The sequence below is a fragment of the Schistocerca gregaria genome, chromosome 8 (assembly GCF_023897955.1).
Source record: "Schistocerca gregaria isolate iqSchGreg1 chromosome 8, iqSchGreg1.2, whole genome shotgun sequence".
Taxonomy (NCBI): Eukaryota; Metazoa; Arthropoda; class Insecta; order Orthoptera; family Acrididae; genus Schistocerca; species Schistocerca gregaria.
The window spans coordinates 105,870,562-105,883,147 of NC_064927.1; the positions used below are offsets into that span (position 1 = coordinate 105,870,562).

Below are 12,586 nucleotides of genomic sequence, written 5' to 3' on the forward strand. Positions count from 1 at the left end.
TGTGGCATCTCCGAACTAACCCAGAAACTTCGTTAGTCAGGCATTTAAAGTGACAGTAAGTAATTTTAACTACTATCATGTGGACAAATGAGTACAAATTTCCACGAGCAACCTGACTGTTACAGCCTCAACATACGAACGAAATTAGGTTTAGCTAAAGGTATTATCGCCAGGTTACGGCGTTTCCTTCATGCAGAACACACTTCGAAAATTGTCGTATTATAAGAAAATATTCATCAACGGATACAAACAGAAAAATGATACGGCTTTCAAAACCCTACTATTGTTGACTATTGCCCGACTGAAAACTAAAGTATGAGCAGATGAGTCCACACCCTCTACCCCATTACGCAACGAGCAGCAATTACACTGCTGTCACATTATTCTAGTAATCGGTGAGAGCGTAAACCAGCAAGAACTTTCCCTGTCGTCACGACAGTATTTTTGCTTACCGGTAGTTTCGAAGCTGCTGCAGTCCTCTGCGTCCTGACCTTCAGGAATTACGGTGCAACCCTTAACATTCTGCATTCTCTTTTTCAAAATACTCCCTGGCTACGCAGCAGGCATTGTTTCTCCGTTTCACTTCACATTTTTCGTTTCTACCACTCGTTGCACTGGACATGATTTAAAACGAAACATAAGTGAATAAATACTAAAAACACCAAGAGTTACGAACTAAACTTCGTATTAAACAATGAGAAACGACAGCACCAGTTACACGGGGGACATTTTGCGTTTCAGACACGCGCGCATTACTTTTGTACCGCGTCAACGTTGTTCATGCTACCAGCTCGTGCGCATTCAGTCATTGGCTGGCTTCCTGCCGTCGCTTAGCAACGAAACGACTGTCAGTCTATCAGACAAAAGACTGTCTAAGCGTCGATCGCTTCCTCTCCTTCTCACAGGGTTGGCATCCTATGCACGTGTTCTGTGCTCCTGCTCACCCAAAAGTAAAACTGAGCACTGTAAAATGAAGAAACGGTCGTAGGGATCGCCGAGAGCTTCTGTTTTTGTGAGGGTCGCACTCATATCCAGTCCTAGATAAGGGTGAAATTCAAAATACGGTAAGAAAAACCGAGCAACACACTACAGCTTTACCACAGCCCAGACGGTGGCTTTACTTTCTGAGTACTCAAAACATGTGCTAACGGCTATAGCATTACTTTTTGATGAGGTTGGAGGTATCGTAACATAGGAGGTCAGGCCCGACATCAACCGGCATCTTAAACAACCACAGATACAAAAACTGCCGCAGTAAGTGTCTGTATAACAAAGGTTGCTTTCCAATGTTATACCGGTCCTTCCATACTACATCTTCTAAACCAACGTCCACGTAGCACTCAGACCCCAGGGAGCATTTATTTTCCACTAAGCTTTTTAACAGTATAGGGAATACAGGCATCAGTAACTAATGTGATCAACGCAAGAACTGTGCCGTTTCAGCATGTGTCATGATAAAGACAAAAACCAGCCGTACGCTGTATTGTGATAAAATGTTAATGCTCTAAATATGTATTATAATTTTCTGAGCAATACAGTGGCAGAAGATTTCTACTGCACTGAATATTCACATTATGTGTGAAAATCACGATAAATGGAGAACACGATTTGTGTTACTTTTGAACAGAGAGTAAGATATTCACTTGTTGCATTAGAACACAACCTCTGTCAGTATGCTAGTAACAAACTCTTTTTAGCTAGAAAGATGGTTATGGACTGGGCAGAACATTTACCACTTTAAAAAAAAGAAGCAGAACAAAAACATTCAAGACATTACAATTATAGATCAACTCAGGGGCAACATGCGACGACATTTAGTGGATTCCAGTTTGGTTTTGTCAATACAGTGTAATATCAAATAGAGCAGTCCACCTTACAAATGCTAAAACTGCAACATCAGGCATACAAGTATGTTCCCATGTTATTAACAAGCACTAAAAATTTTAGAAGAAATCATCACACTAAAATAATTCTCCTGCTTCAATGAAAATTTCAAAGCACATAATACACCAGTCTCATATTTTCACCACTGAATGTGCTAGTTAATTCTGTATAACTAGAGTTCAATAAATAAAGTAGCATTCAGTACTCTGGATGTCCATTCACACTATACCACACAATCCCATGTACAAATGTGCACTTCCATGCAGAATATGTCTGCAGCTCGTGGTGTAGTGGCTAGCGTTGCTGGTCGGCTTGGGGTTTTACTCTGCCCGGAGACTGGGTGTTTTTGTTGTTCTCATTTGTGACTGTGGCTAGATTGGATTGAATAAAAAATTGGATTGTGTAAAAATTGAGACTTTGTATGGGTGCTGATGACTGTGCAGTCAAGTGCCCCTCAAACCAAACATCATCATCATCATACCATCCAGAATATCTTTTCTCTGGTACATAATAGTAAATGGCTCGAAAACTACTTTTCTTTGACAAAGATTGCAAAGTATACTCAGTGGCAAGAAGCATCACCATTCAAAGTAGAGTTACATGCTCCAGATTGGCTGGTATGGCTAGTGTACTGATTGGCTAATGTGCACAGTGTCACTTGATCAAATGAAATGTTATGGACAAATGTTACAGACAGCATTAGTTACAGACTCAGATGCTTTCCTTATGACATCATGATCATTAGCCAATGAGCATCGGATACTGATGTGCAGCCTCATTCCAGCGAATCACAGCCTGCTTAGGGAGGCCACTGGGTTGGCACCCTGGCACTCTGGTGAGCTGCCAAAGATGCAGCATTATTTAATTGATTTGCAAATGAGTGCTGGGCCTATTCTTTACATTGTATTACTGTTATCAAGTAAATGTGTTCAGTGCTACACACAACTTGCATCTTACCTGTTGTACTATAAATTACTATGTTCTATACGTCGTGTTTGTTCTCGCTATAACAAACTTGGTGACAAATGAGGGTTACGTTTCCTCCACATGTTAGTGTCAGTGCTAAGTCACCCAACAAACATCTCAATGGAAGAAATACTTCTGTGTCTCACTGCCCAGTGGCAATCTTTCACAGTACAACAGCAGGCTCTTCCTACAACTCTCAATCAAGTGGCACCTACATGTTCACAGCAGGTTACCTTCCCGTCAGTGCAACCATTGCCCTATCTGGTGTATGATGAATTAGTTGAAGATTGGCACCTCTATGACATGCAGTTACACCAATGTTTTGAGGTTTTTCACTTGGGCAGTGCAAACCTGTTTAAGGCTTTCTTTCTTTCCTGTCTTTTGCCATGCATGTATCAGTTGTTGTGCCAACTTGTGCCCCTGTACGAACTGGTCAGCTTGTCATTTGATGAAATGTGCAAGCATCTCTAACCCGTTAGTGAAATAAAACACATCTCACTGTGGTGTGTGTAGTATTTTACCATTGTCAGGAATGTCCTAACCAATCTTACAAAACCTGGACTGGGGACTTGCATGGGTTGAGCCATCATTGTAAATGTGTGACTAGTACCTCTCACGAATCCTATGCTGATCACAGGGAGCTTGATATTATTATTCATTTGGCCCCAGACAGGAAAGTCCATGAAAAGAAACTTAAGTTTAAGAATCTGATGCTTACAGATGAGCTCAGTACAGTCATTGGAATGTCATGGGCTGCAGGTGATCAGATTGCCTGGAGACAGGTATTGGAAGTTGCTCATCAACTCCTGTTAGGCATGCAGCAAGTGCTCAAAAGACAGGGAAGCTGTTGCAGCAGTACAACCTCAGCGTTGCATGGGGCAGTGTCTGTTATGGCCACAGCAACAACAGGTCAGGTCACACCAGTGGCGATGTGCCCGCCTCCTGTGTTACCCATACTGCTTCATATGACATAAGCGTGCTGCAGGCCTCAAGCAGTGGGTTGTTTGCAAAGATGTTGAAAGAAAGGTCACATTACAGCAGTGTCTAATTCCTCTTCAAACATGATGGACCAGCAGTGAAGATGGACATAATGAACAAAGTAAGAGCATACGGACTATCAGACCAATTGTGTGATTGGATTGAGGAGTTCCTAGATATCAGAACACAGCATGTCATTCTCAATGGAGAGAAGTCTTCCGATGTAAGAGTGATTTCAGGTGTGCCGCAGGGGAGTGTCATAGGACCATTGCTATTCACAATATACATAAGTGACCTGGTGGATGACATCGGAAGTTCACTGAGGCTTTATGCAGATGATGCTGTGGTGTATCGAGAGGTTGTAACAATGAAAAATTGTGCTGAAATGCAGGAGGATCTGCAGCAAATTGACGCATGGTGCGGGAATGGCAATTGAATCTCATTGTAGACAATTTTAATGTGCTGCGAATACATAGAAAGATAGATCCCTTATCATTTAGCTACAAAATAGCAGGTCAGCAACTGGAAGCAGTTAATTCCATAAATTATCTGGGAGTACGCATTAGGAGTGATTTAAAATGGAATGATCATATAAAGTTGATCGTCGGTAAAGCAGATGCCAGACTGAGATTCATTGGAAGAATCCTAAGGAAATGCAATCCGACAACAAAGGAAGTAGGTTACAGTACGCTTGTTCGCCTACTGCTTGAATACTGCTCAACAGTGTGGGATCCGTACCAGATAGGGTTGATAGAAGAGATAGAGAAGATCCAAGAGAGAGCAGCGCGCTTCATTACAGGATCATTTTGTAATCGCTAAAGCGTTACGGAGACGATAGATTAACAAAAGCCCGTACCGAGCTACTGAGCGTCTCTCCTGCAGAGTCGTCCACTGGAGTTTAAGTTTCAAGAACCTACCTTCACCGAAGAGGCAAGCAGTATATTGCTCCCTCCTACATATATCTCGCGAAGAGACCATGAGGATAAAATCAGAGAGATTAGAGCCCACACGGAAGCATACCGACAATCCTTTCCACGAACAATACGAGACTGGAATAGAAGGGTGGCTTGCGGAGTATGGATGTAGACGTAGATGCATTCCATCACCTTGCGAACGCAGCTTGTGAGATAGATGGGGCAGTATCTAGAAGGAAGGCTTTTGTCCTCACTGGACTTAGGTATGGGTATGATGGTGACTTCATGCCAACATCCAGGAAATGTGCCCTCTACTCAGATGTTGTTGTACATGTTAAGCAGAAAGGGCTTGCCCACAAGAGAAAGGTGCTGCAACATCTGAATGTGGACAGCATCTAGTGCTGGGGCAGAGAATCAGGGTGAACTGAGAGGATTAGCCAGCTCCCTCATAGTAAAGATGGCATTGTAGCATTCATGATTCAGAGAAGAGAAGGGTATTGCCCGAGCTTCTTGAATTCATTTCCAATGGAGGAAGGTAGGGTGATAGTGGGAAGAGCTCAAAATCTCCGCAAAATGGCGGCCCAAGTTGTTGAAGGTAGCAATAGGGTCCATGATGACATCATATGCTTTCTGGCAGGCCGGAAATTGGGGAATGGATCTTGGCCCCAGAGAACCATTGGTGGTTGACCCACATGACAGAGTAAGGGGTGGAACTGTTAAAAGAACTAGAGAATGAAAGCTCTTTTGCTATCCCGAAGAATGTGATGACACTTTACACACATCCGTTTATGATGACTGCAGTATGCTGTCGTAGGATGACAGTTAAAAATGCAGAGAGCATGTCTCTGTGCACAAATTGTGTAGGGCATAAATGGTACAGAGGAAAAAGCCAGGTGAGGAAGAAAAGGCGAACTGCAACAGCTTGAAGATGGGTAGTCAGAGAGATAGGCTGACTATGAAAGTCATTCAATATGAGCAGCATGATGCTCCCATAAGATGGCATGCCAACCTCAGGGGGAAAGTCAAACCAGACCGGGAAGAAATGTGAAAGCTCAAACCAGTCATGAGGACGCACTTCTGTTTCCTGAAGGCAGGGTACAAGGGGATGCTATGGTGCTAAGAAAAAGCAGTAAATACTCAAAGCAGTAAATACTCTTTGTGGGACTAAAGGCTGCAAATGTTCCATTGGAGGAGAGTCATGATGAGGAAAAAATGAAGGGGTGTCATCTCGGCAGCTGCTAAGTGACAGCCTGTGAAGAGTCGCTGCCACATGGCACAGAACCAGGAGGATCCTGCTCCACGGGAGTACTCCTTCTGTCCTTTTTGGCCTACCAGTTATGTAGCTGGTGGTTTCGCCTCCTGAGGCAAGAATCTGATGGCTTGTTGCACAACTGGATATGGGGGGGGGGGGGGGGGGATGATGATGCTACCTTGACACTGGACAATTCTACAATCTCAGAGCTGAATTGGAGATTGCATGTTTGCATGGCCATGTCCTTCATGGAGTGAGGTATAACAGGAACAGAACTATAGGTACCAGGCGGGAGAACGCAGGATTTGCAACTAGCCAATAAATTGTAAGTGACTGGGTAAGGCACTTTTTCCTTTACCTGGATCTCTTGGACAGCTGACTCATCAAGGTACATGGGACAGTCCCAAGAGGAGACGGCATGTCCATATTTGCAGTTGATACAATGTGGAGGAGGAGGAGGACAATTTCCCTCGTGTGCATCTCTACCACAGGTGACACATATGGCTGGCTATCGAAAAGACATTCTAGTGTGGATGAAATGAAGACCCTGGTAGCAGGGCACTGGGTTTGGAATGTACGGTCAGACTGTGATAATTTCATACCCTGCTTTGATCTTGGATGGAAGCACCACTCTATCAAAGGTGAGAGAAAGAGTGCAGGTGGGCACGAAGGAGGAATATACGTTTCTCATCACCTAATGGGTGGCAATGACATCCTGATCAGAAAGGTAAGACTAAATTTCAGCCTCAGATAGACCACCGAGCAGCCTAGTGTAAATAAAACCATGGGAAGAATTCAGAGTTCTATGGACATAGACACAAACAAGATGGCCGTGGAGAAGCAAGGTGGCAAGCAGTTGCTGTGCTTGAGAAACAGAAGTAGTCACCAAAAGCAAAGTGCCATTCTGTAAATGAGAGCACCTTGAGTGGAGAGAGAGAGTGAGAGAGAGAGAGAGAGAGAGAGAGAGAGAGAGAGAGAGAGAGAGAGAGAAGTACATTAATTACATGAAATACACTGTTTGGCATTTTGTTGTTTTCTTGGAACACTTCTTTGTATCCTTTGCACAAAATTAATGGCTTATCGTTTCCTTTTGCCTGCTTTATTTGGCTATTGGACACTGTATGACTACAATTGGCACACGTCACTCTCACTTTGGCACTGCTACACACACACACTTTCACTTTGCGCACATTGTCTCAAACGCTTTCCGCGCTGTACCACTCTTGGTGTCGCGGCTTTGGAGGGATCGGTGGGCGACGTCCTCAGCGACTGGAGTGTGGGTTTTGTGGGAGAGCGTCGGTCACGTCGTATTGAAGGCGTCTCGGAAGGCGGCGTCCAGCGGAAGTTCTGGAAGGTCTCGCGGTACTTGGAGCGTCGTTTGGCCCTCCTGTGTTCCTCCCACAGGTCCGTGAGGAACTGCGCCTCGTCGGTCTGCCGTTTGCTGACGACGGCGTCTGTCGTCATGGCGGTGATCCACATTGTGGCCAGGCGTTTCGCGTTGGGGAAAGGCTTCGCGTCCGGGACAGTGGCAACTGTGACATGTATCGCCCTCTCGTCGGTTCTGTTGACGTGGGCGATCATTCTTCTCGCTGTCGCCCATATTTGCCCGCTCTCTCTGCAACCGAAAACGATGCTCGATGGTGTCGGTCTGGTTGCAGAGTTCGCAGTTTGGGGATTCCCGCGTCTTTATGCGTGCTAGTTTTTCATTTGGCGGCGCTGTTTGGTGGATGATTTTATACCAAGTGTCCCTGGCGTGCTCAGGAAGTGTCCGTTCTGAGACGTTCTTCCAGTCGTGATCTGGAAGTCTCGTCTCTATTTTGGACTTGCTTGCCTTCCCCCTCAGAGCGCTGTAAATCTCTCTCGCCGTTCTTTGTTGTGGGTTGGCAACAACCGCGGTGATGTAACTCTTGTCGATTGCCATCTGTTTTATGTGCCGCAACTTGAATGGAATGTGGGTGGTGTCCACTGGAGCATCCTCAGATTCCGGTTTGTAGTCGTCGATCGGGCTGGACGTTATGCTGTTGTTGTTCTGGCTTCATTTTCATCGCACGGTGTAGGAGCAGTGCCGCGCATTTTGTCTTAACGTCAGTCAGAGCGAGTCCGCCTTCATCCCTCGACAGGAAACACGTCGCCTGGGGGACCTTGAACATTTCCCGCGTCGACAGCAGGTAGTACGCCGCGCCTCCCATCGCTCGGAGCACATAGTATTTGGGCCACGTACCACGCTTTCGACAGGATCGTTGCGTTTGCCAGCTGCACTCTTTGGCCCAGCGTCAGGCTCCGGTTCGCGTGTCCCCTCGCGAGCCCTCTCGTTGTGTTCAAGACGCTGCGCCAGTTTGTGCTGCCATTTTCAGTGGGCGCTCTTGTAGTTCCACTCCAAGTGCCCTATCGTTGTTTGTCACTCGGTACCACTGTCTCGCTGGTCGCAGTCTGCCGTTGCCTATTGGTAGTAGCACTGTCTTCCTCAGACTCTTTTTGGCACCTGAAGCCCTCTCGAAGGATTCCACGATAGGCTGGATTATTTCTAGTTCTTCCTCGTTTTGGATGAAAATGCCCATGTCGTCGGCATAGGCCATACATGCGATCCGTTTACTGTTACTTTTGAGGTGGCATTTGTGATGACGTTCTTGATTGCTTTTCCGAATTTTGGTCCGAATCCGAGGCGTGCGATAGTTTTCAGCAGGTACCGGTGACTGATCCTGTGGAAAGCCTTGTGGAAATCGACAGAGATTACGGCTGCGGGTCTCCTAGTTGTTGCTGCGTGGGCTATTATGTCCCTATATGTGCAGACGGGGTCGAAAATGTTCCTGCCAAGCACTGCATAGGTTTGCCATGGGCTAATGGCTTTCTGTAGCGCGACCTTGATGTTTGCAGCCAGGCACTTTGCTGCTATTTTATAGTCTGAATTTAGAAGGGTTATTGGTCGAAATTCTTCGATTTTGTTGGCTGCCTGCTTTTTGGGGAGCAGAATCACCGTCCCTTGCAGAAAGTTTGAAGGCAATTCTGTCCCGTTGAGAACTTCGTTTATTATTTCGGTGAGTATTCCGCCGACTGTACCCCAGAGCGCAGTGCAGAATTCCGTTGGGATTCCGTCTGCGCCTGGTACTCTTCCGTTCCTGCTGTCTTTGATGGCGGCTTTCACATCGTCATCTGTGACGTTTTCGTTCAATAGTGCCCGGTCTGCGTTGGTAAGCATCCGGAGGGTTTCTTGGAGGATCCTCGCCATTTCTGCGTCGTCATTTTCTTCTCGTCGGAACAGGTCGTTGAAATGGTCTGCGACGTCGATCGTGATGTCTTTCTTCGTCGTTAACCTGTTCCCGTCCTTGTCCACGAATTGCCCTATTTGTTTGCTGTTAGCCCTCTATCTTTCCCTGTGCAGGTGGTAGGTTCATCTTCGATTTCGCCGTTTGTCTGGCTACGGGCGATGACTCCTCTCATTTTGTCCCTTTTCAGGCTCAGTATACGTGCGTTGAGTCTTCTGATCCGCGGCAGAAACAGTTCGTCGTCCGCAGTGGCGTCCATCGCGTCTCGTAGCCACCTTGTGTAGAATTCGCCGTGTTTCGTTTCCAGAAAGCCTTCTCAGCGCTGTGCCTTATCAGTTTCCTTCTTATTTGCGGTTTGACGTGTTCTACCCACCACTCAGTGGTGGAATTATACTCGCATCGCCGCTGTCTGCGTGCCTGGATCGTGTCAGCAATTTCCTGCTGTAGCTTTCCGACCGTCAGGTGGCTTGTGTTCAGCTTCCACGTTCCTCTTCTTGCTGCAATCTTCCTTCTCGGTAGACGGAGTTTGCACTGATAGGCACAGTGATCTGAGAAGATCACAGGGCAGACTTCTACTTCTGTCACAGAGATGGCCATCTCTCTGTTGATATATACTCTATCGCTTCTGCTTCTGCCGCGGTTGTACAGATACGTGAACTCGGTGTGGTTTTGGTGTAGAAGACGCCAGGTGTCTGCCAATTTTAGACGCCTAACTAAATCCTGCAGTTCGGTGCACAAGTTGGGAACCGGGATCTGGTCTTCAGGTGAAATTACGCAGTTGAAGTCACCTGCCTGCGCAACGATGTTGTTGTTGTTGTTGTGAACTAGTACCTAGCAGATGTCCTCGTTCTAGAATTTGCTTCTGGCACGCTTGTTTTCCGTTCCCGACGGACCGTAATTTTTTACAAAATCAGTGTCTTCCACCTTCACCGCTATTCCGCGTCCTTCGGGCATCAGTTTCACATCGCCAAATTCGAGGCCGTGCGTGACTGTGTGGCAGTTCCGCAGCGAGTTTCTGCGTCAATTTCATGGCTGCCGCCGCGTCCGCGCCAGCGGTTCGGCGGAAGTTCGCGTGGCCCGGGGATCCGTACCTGGCGTCACGCTGAGCGCGTTCTGTGATTGGCGGCGCGCACCTGGAGCGCGGCAGGGGAAGCGTTTCTACATGGTCAAACCGCGACGCAGAGCCCGTAGCGCTGTGCCGCTGACGCCGCTTCCATGGCAACCACGCCGCTGACGCGCGGCAGCCCTTGTGGGAATCGGAAATACTTATCCGATTCCAAGGAAACTATCCGGCAGAAAAATTTGTTTCTTGGCAATGTTACAGCCTGATATCTTCTCTCTATAAAGACAGAATTTCTTTTCGTTATTCGTCGTGGTTACTTGGTGTACCGCATTTACGTAAACCTTTACACGAAATTTTAATGAGTGTGGAGAGGTAAAAACGCATTGTGTGGACTTTGCGTACATTTCATTTTCGGTAATACATTATAGCGTATGAAATTTAGTCAACATTGTTGTTGTTGTGGTTTTCAGTCCTGAGATTGGTTTCATGCAGCTCTCCATGCTACTCTACCCTGTGCAAGCTTCTTCATCTTCCAGTACCTACTGCAACCTACGTCCTTCTGAATCTGCTTACTGTTTTCATCTCTTGGTCTCCCTCTACGATTTTTTCCCTCCACCCTGCCCTCCAATACTAAATTGGTGATCCCTTGATGCCTCAGAACATGTCCTACCAACCGATCCCTTCTTATAGTCAAGTTGTGCCACAAACTTCTCTTCTCCCCAATCCTATTCAATACTTCCTCATTAGTTATGTGATCTACCCATTTAATCTTCAGCATTCTTCTGTAGCACCACATTTCGAAAGCTTCTATTCTCTTCTTGTCCAAACTATTTATCGTCCATGTTTCACTTCCATATATGGCTACACTCCATACAAATACTTTTAGAAATGACTTCCTGACACTTAAATCTATACTCGATGTTAACAAATTTCTCTTTTTCAGAAACGCTTTCCTTGCCATTGCCAGTCTACATTTTATATCCTCTGTACTTCGACCATCATCAGTTATTTTGCTCCCCAAATAGCAAAACTCCTTTACTACTTTAAGTGTCTCATTCCTAATCTAATTCCTTCAGCTTCACCCGACTTAATTCGACGACATTCCATTATCCTCGTTTTGCTTTTGTTGATGTTCATTTTATATCCTCCTTTCAAGACATTATCCATTCCGTTCAACTGCTCTTCCAAGTCCTTTGCTGTCTCTGACAGAATTACGATGTCATCGGCGAACCTCAAAGTTTTTATTTCTTCTCCATGGATTTTAATACTTACTCCAAATTTTTCTTTTGTTTCCTTAACTGCTTGCACAATATACAGATTGAATGACATCGGGGAGAGACTACAACCCTGTCTCACTCCCTTCCCAACCACTGCTTCCCTTTCATGCCCCTCGACATCTGGTTTCTGTACAAATCGTAAATAGCCTTTCGTTCCCTGTATTTTACCCCTGCCACCTTTAGAATTTGAAGGAGAGCATTCCAGTCAACATTGTCAAAAGCTTTCTCTAAGTCTACAAATGCTAGAAACGTAGGTTTGCCTTTCCTTAATCTTTCTTCTAAGATAAGTCGTAGGGTCAGTATTGCCTCACGTGTTCCAACATTTCAACGGAAGCCAAACTGATCTTCCCCGAGGTCGGCTTCTACTAGTTTTTCCATTCGTCTGTAAAGAATTCGTTTTAGTATTTTGCAGCTGTGACTTATTAAACTGATAGTTCGGTAATTTTCACATCTGTCAACACCTGCTTTCTTTGGGATTGGAATTATTATATTCTTCTTGAAGTCTGAGGGTATTTCGCCTGTCTCATACATCTTGCTCACCAGATGGTAGAGTTTTGTCAGGACTGGCTCTGCCGAGGCCGTCAGTAGTTCCAATGGAATGTTGTCTACTCCGGGGGCCTTGTTTCGACTCAGGTCTTTCAGTGCTCTGTCAAACTCTACACACAGTATCGTATCTCCCATTTCATCTTCATCTACATCCTCTTCCAATTCCATAATATTGTCCTCAAGTACATCGCCCTTGTATAGACCCTCTATATACTCCTTCCACCTTTCTGCTTTATCTTCTTTGCTTAGAACTGGGTTTCCATCTGAGCTCTTGATGTTCATACAAGTGGTTCTCTTATCTCCAAAGGTCTCTTTAATTTTCCTGTAGGCAGTATCTATCTTACCCCTAGTGAGATAAGCCTCTACATCCTCACATTTGTCCTCTAGCCCTCCCTGCTTAGCCATTTTGCACTTCCTGTCATTCTCATTTTTGAGACGTCTGT

At 45.7% G+C, this 12,586-nt stretch overlaps 1 long non-coding RNA gene across 1 annotated transcript in view; it reads right to left on the reverse strand.

Annotated features, from left to right (window-relative positions):
* LOC126284512 (uncharacterized) overlaps window positions 1–1,248 on the reverse strand; it is a 36,826-nt gene extending 35,578 nt beyond the window's left edge. The window contains exon 1 of the long non-coding RNA XR_007551489.1: window positions 453–1,248. This is a non-coding gene — a long non-coding RNA (uncharacterized LOC126284512). The remainder of the gene's footprint in view (window positions 1–452) is intronic.
* Window positions 1,249–12,586: the final 11,338 nt, after the last annotated feature.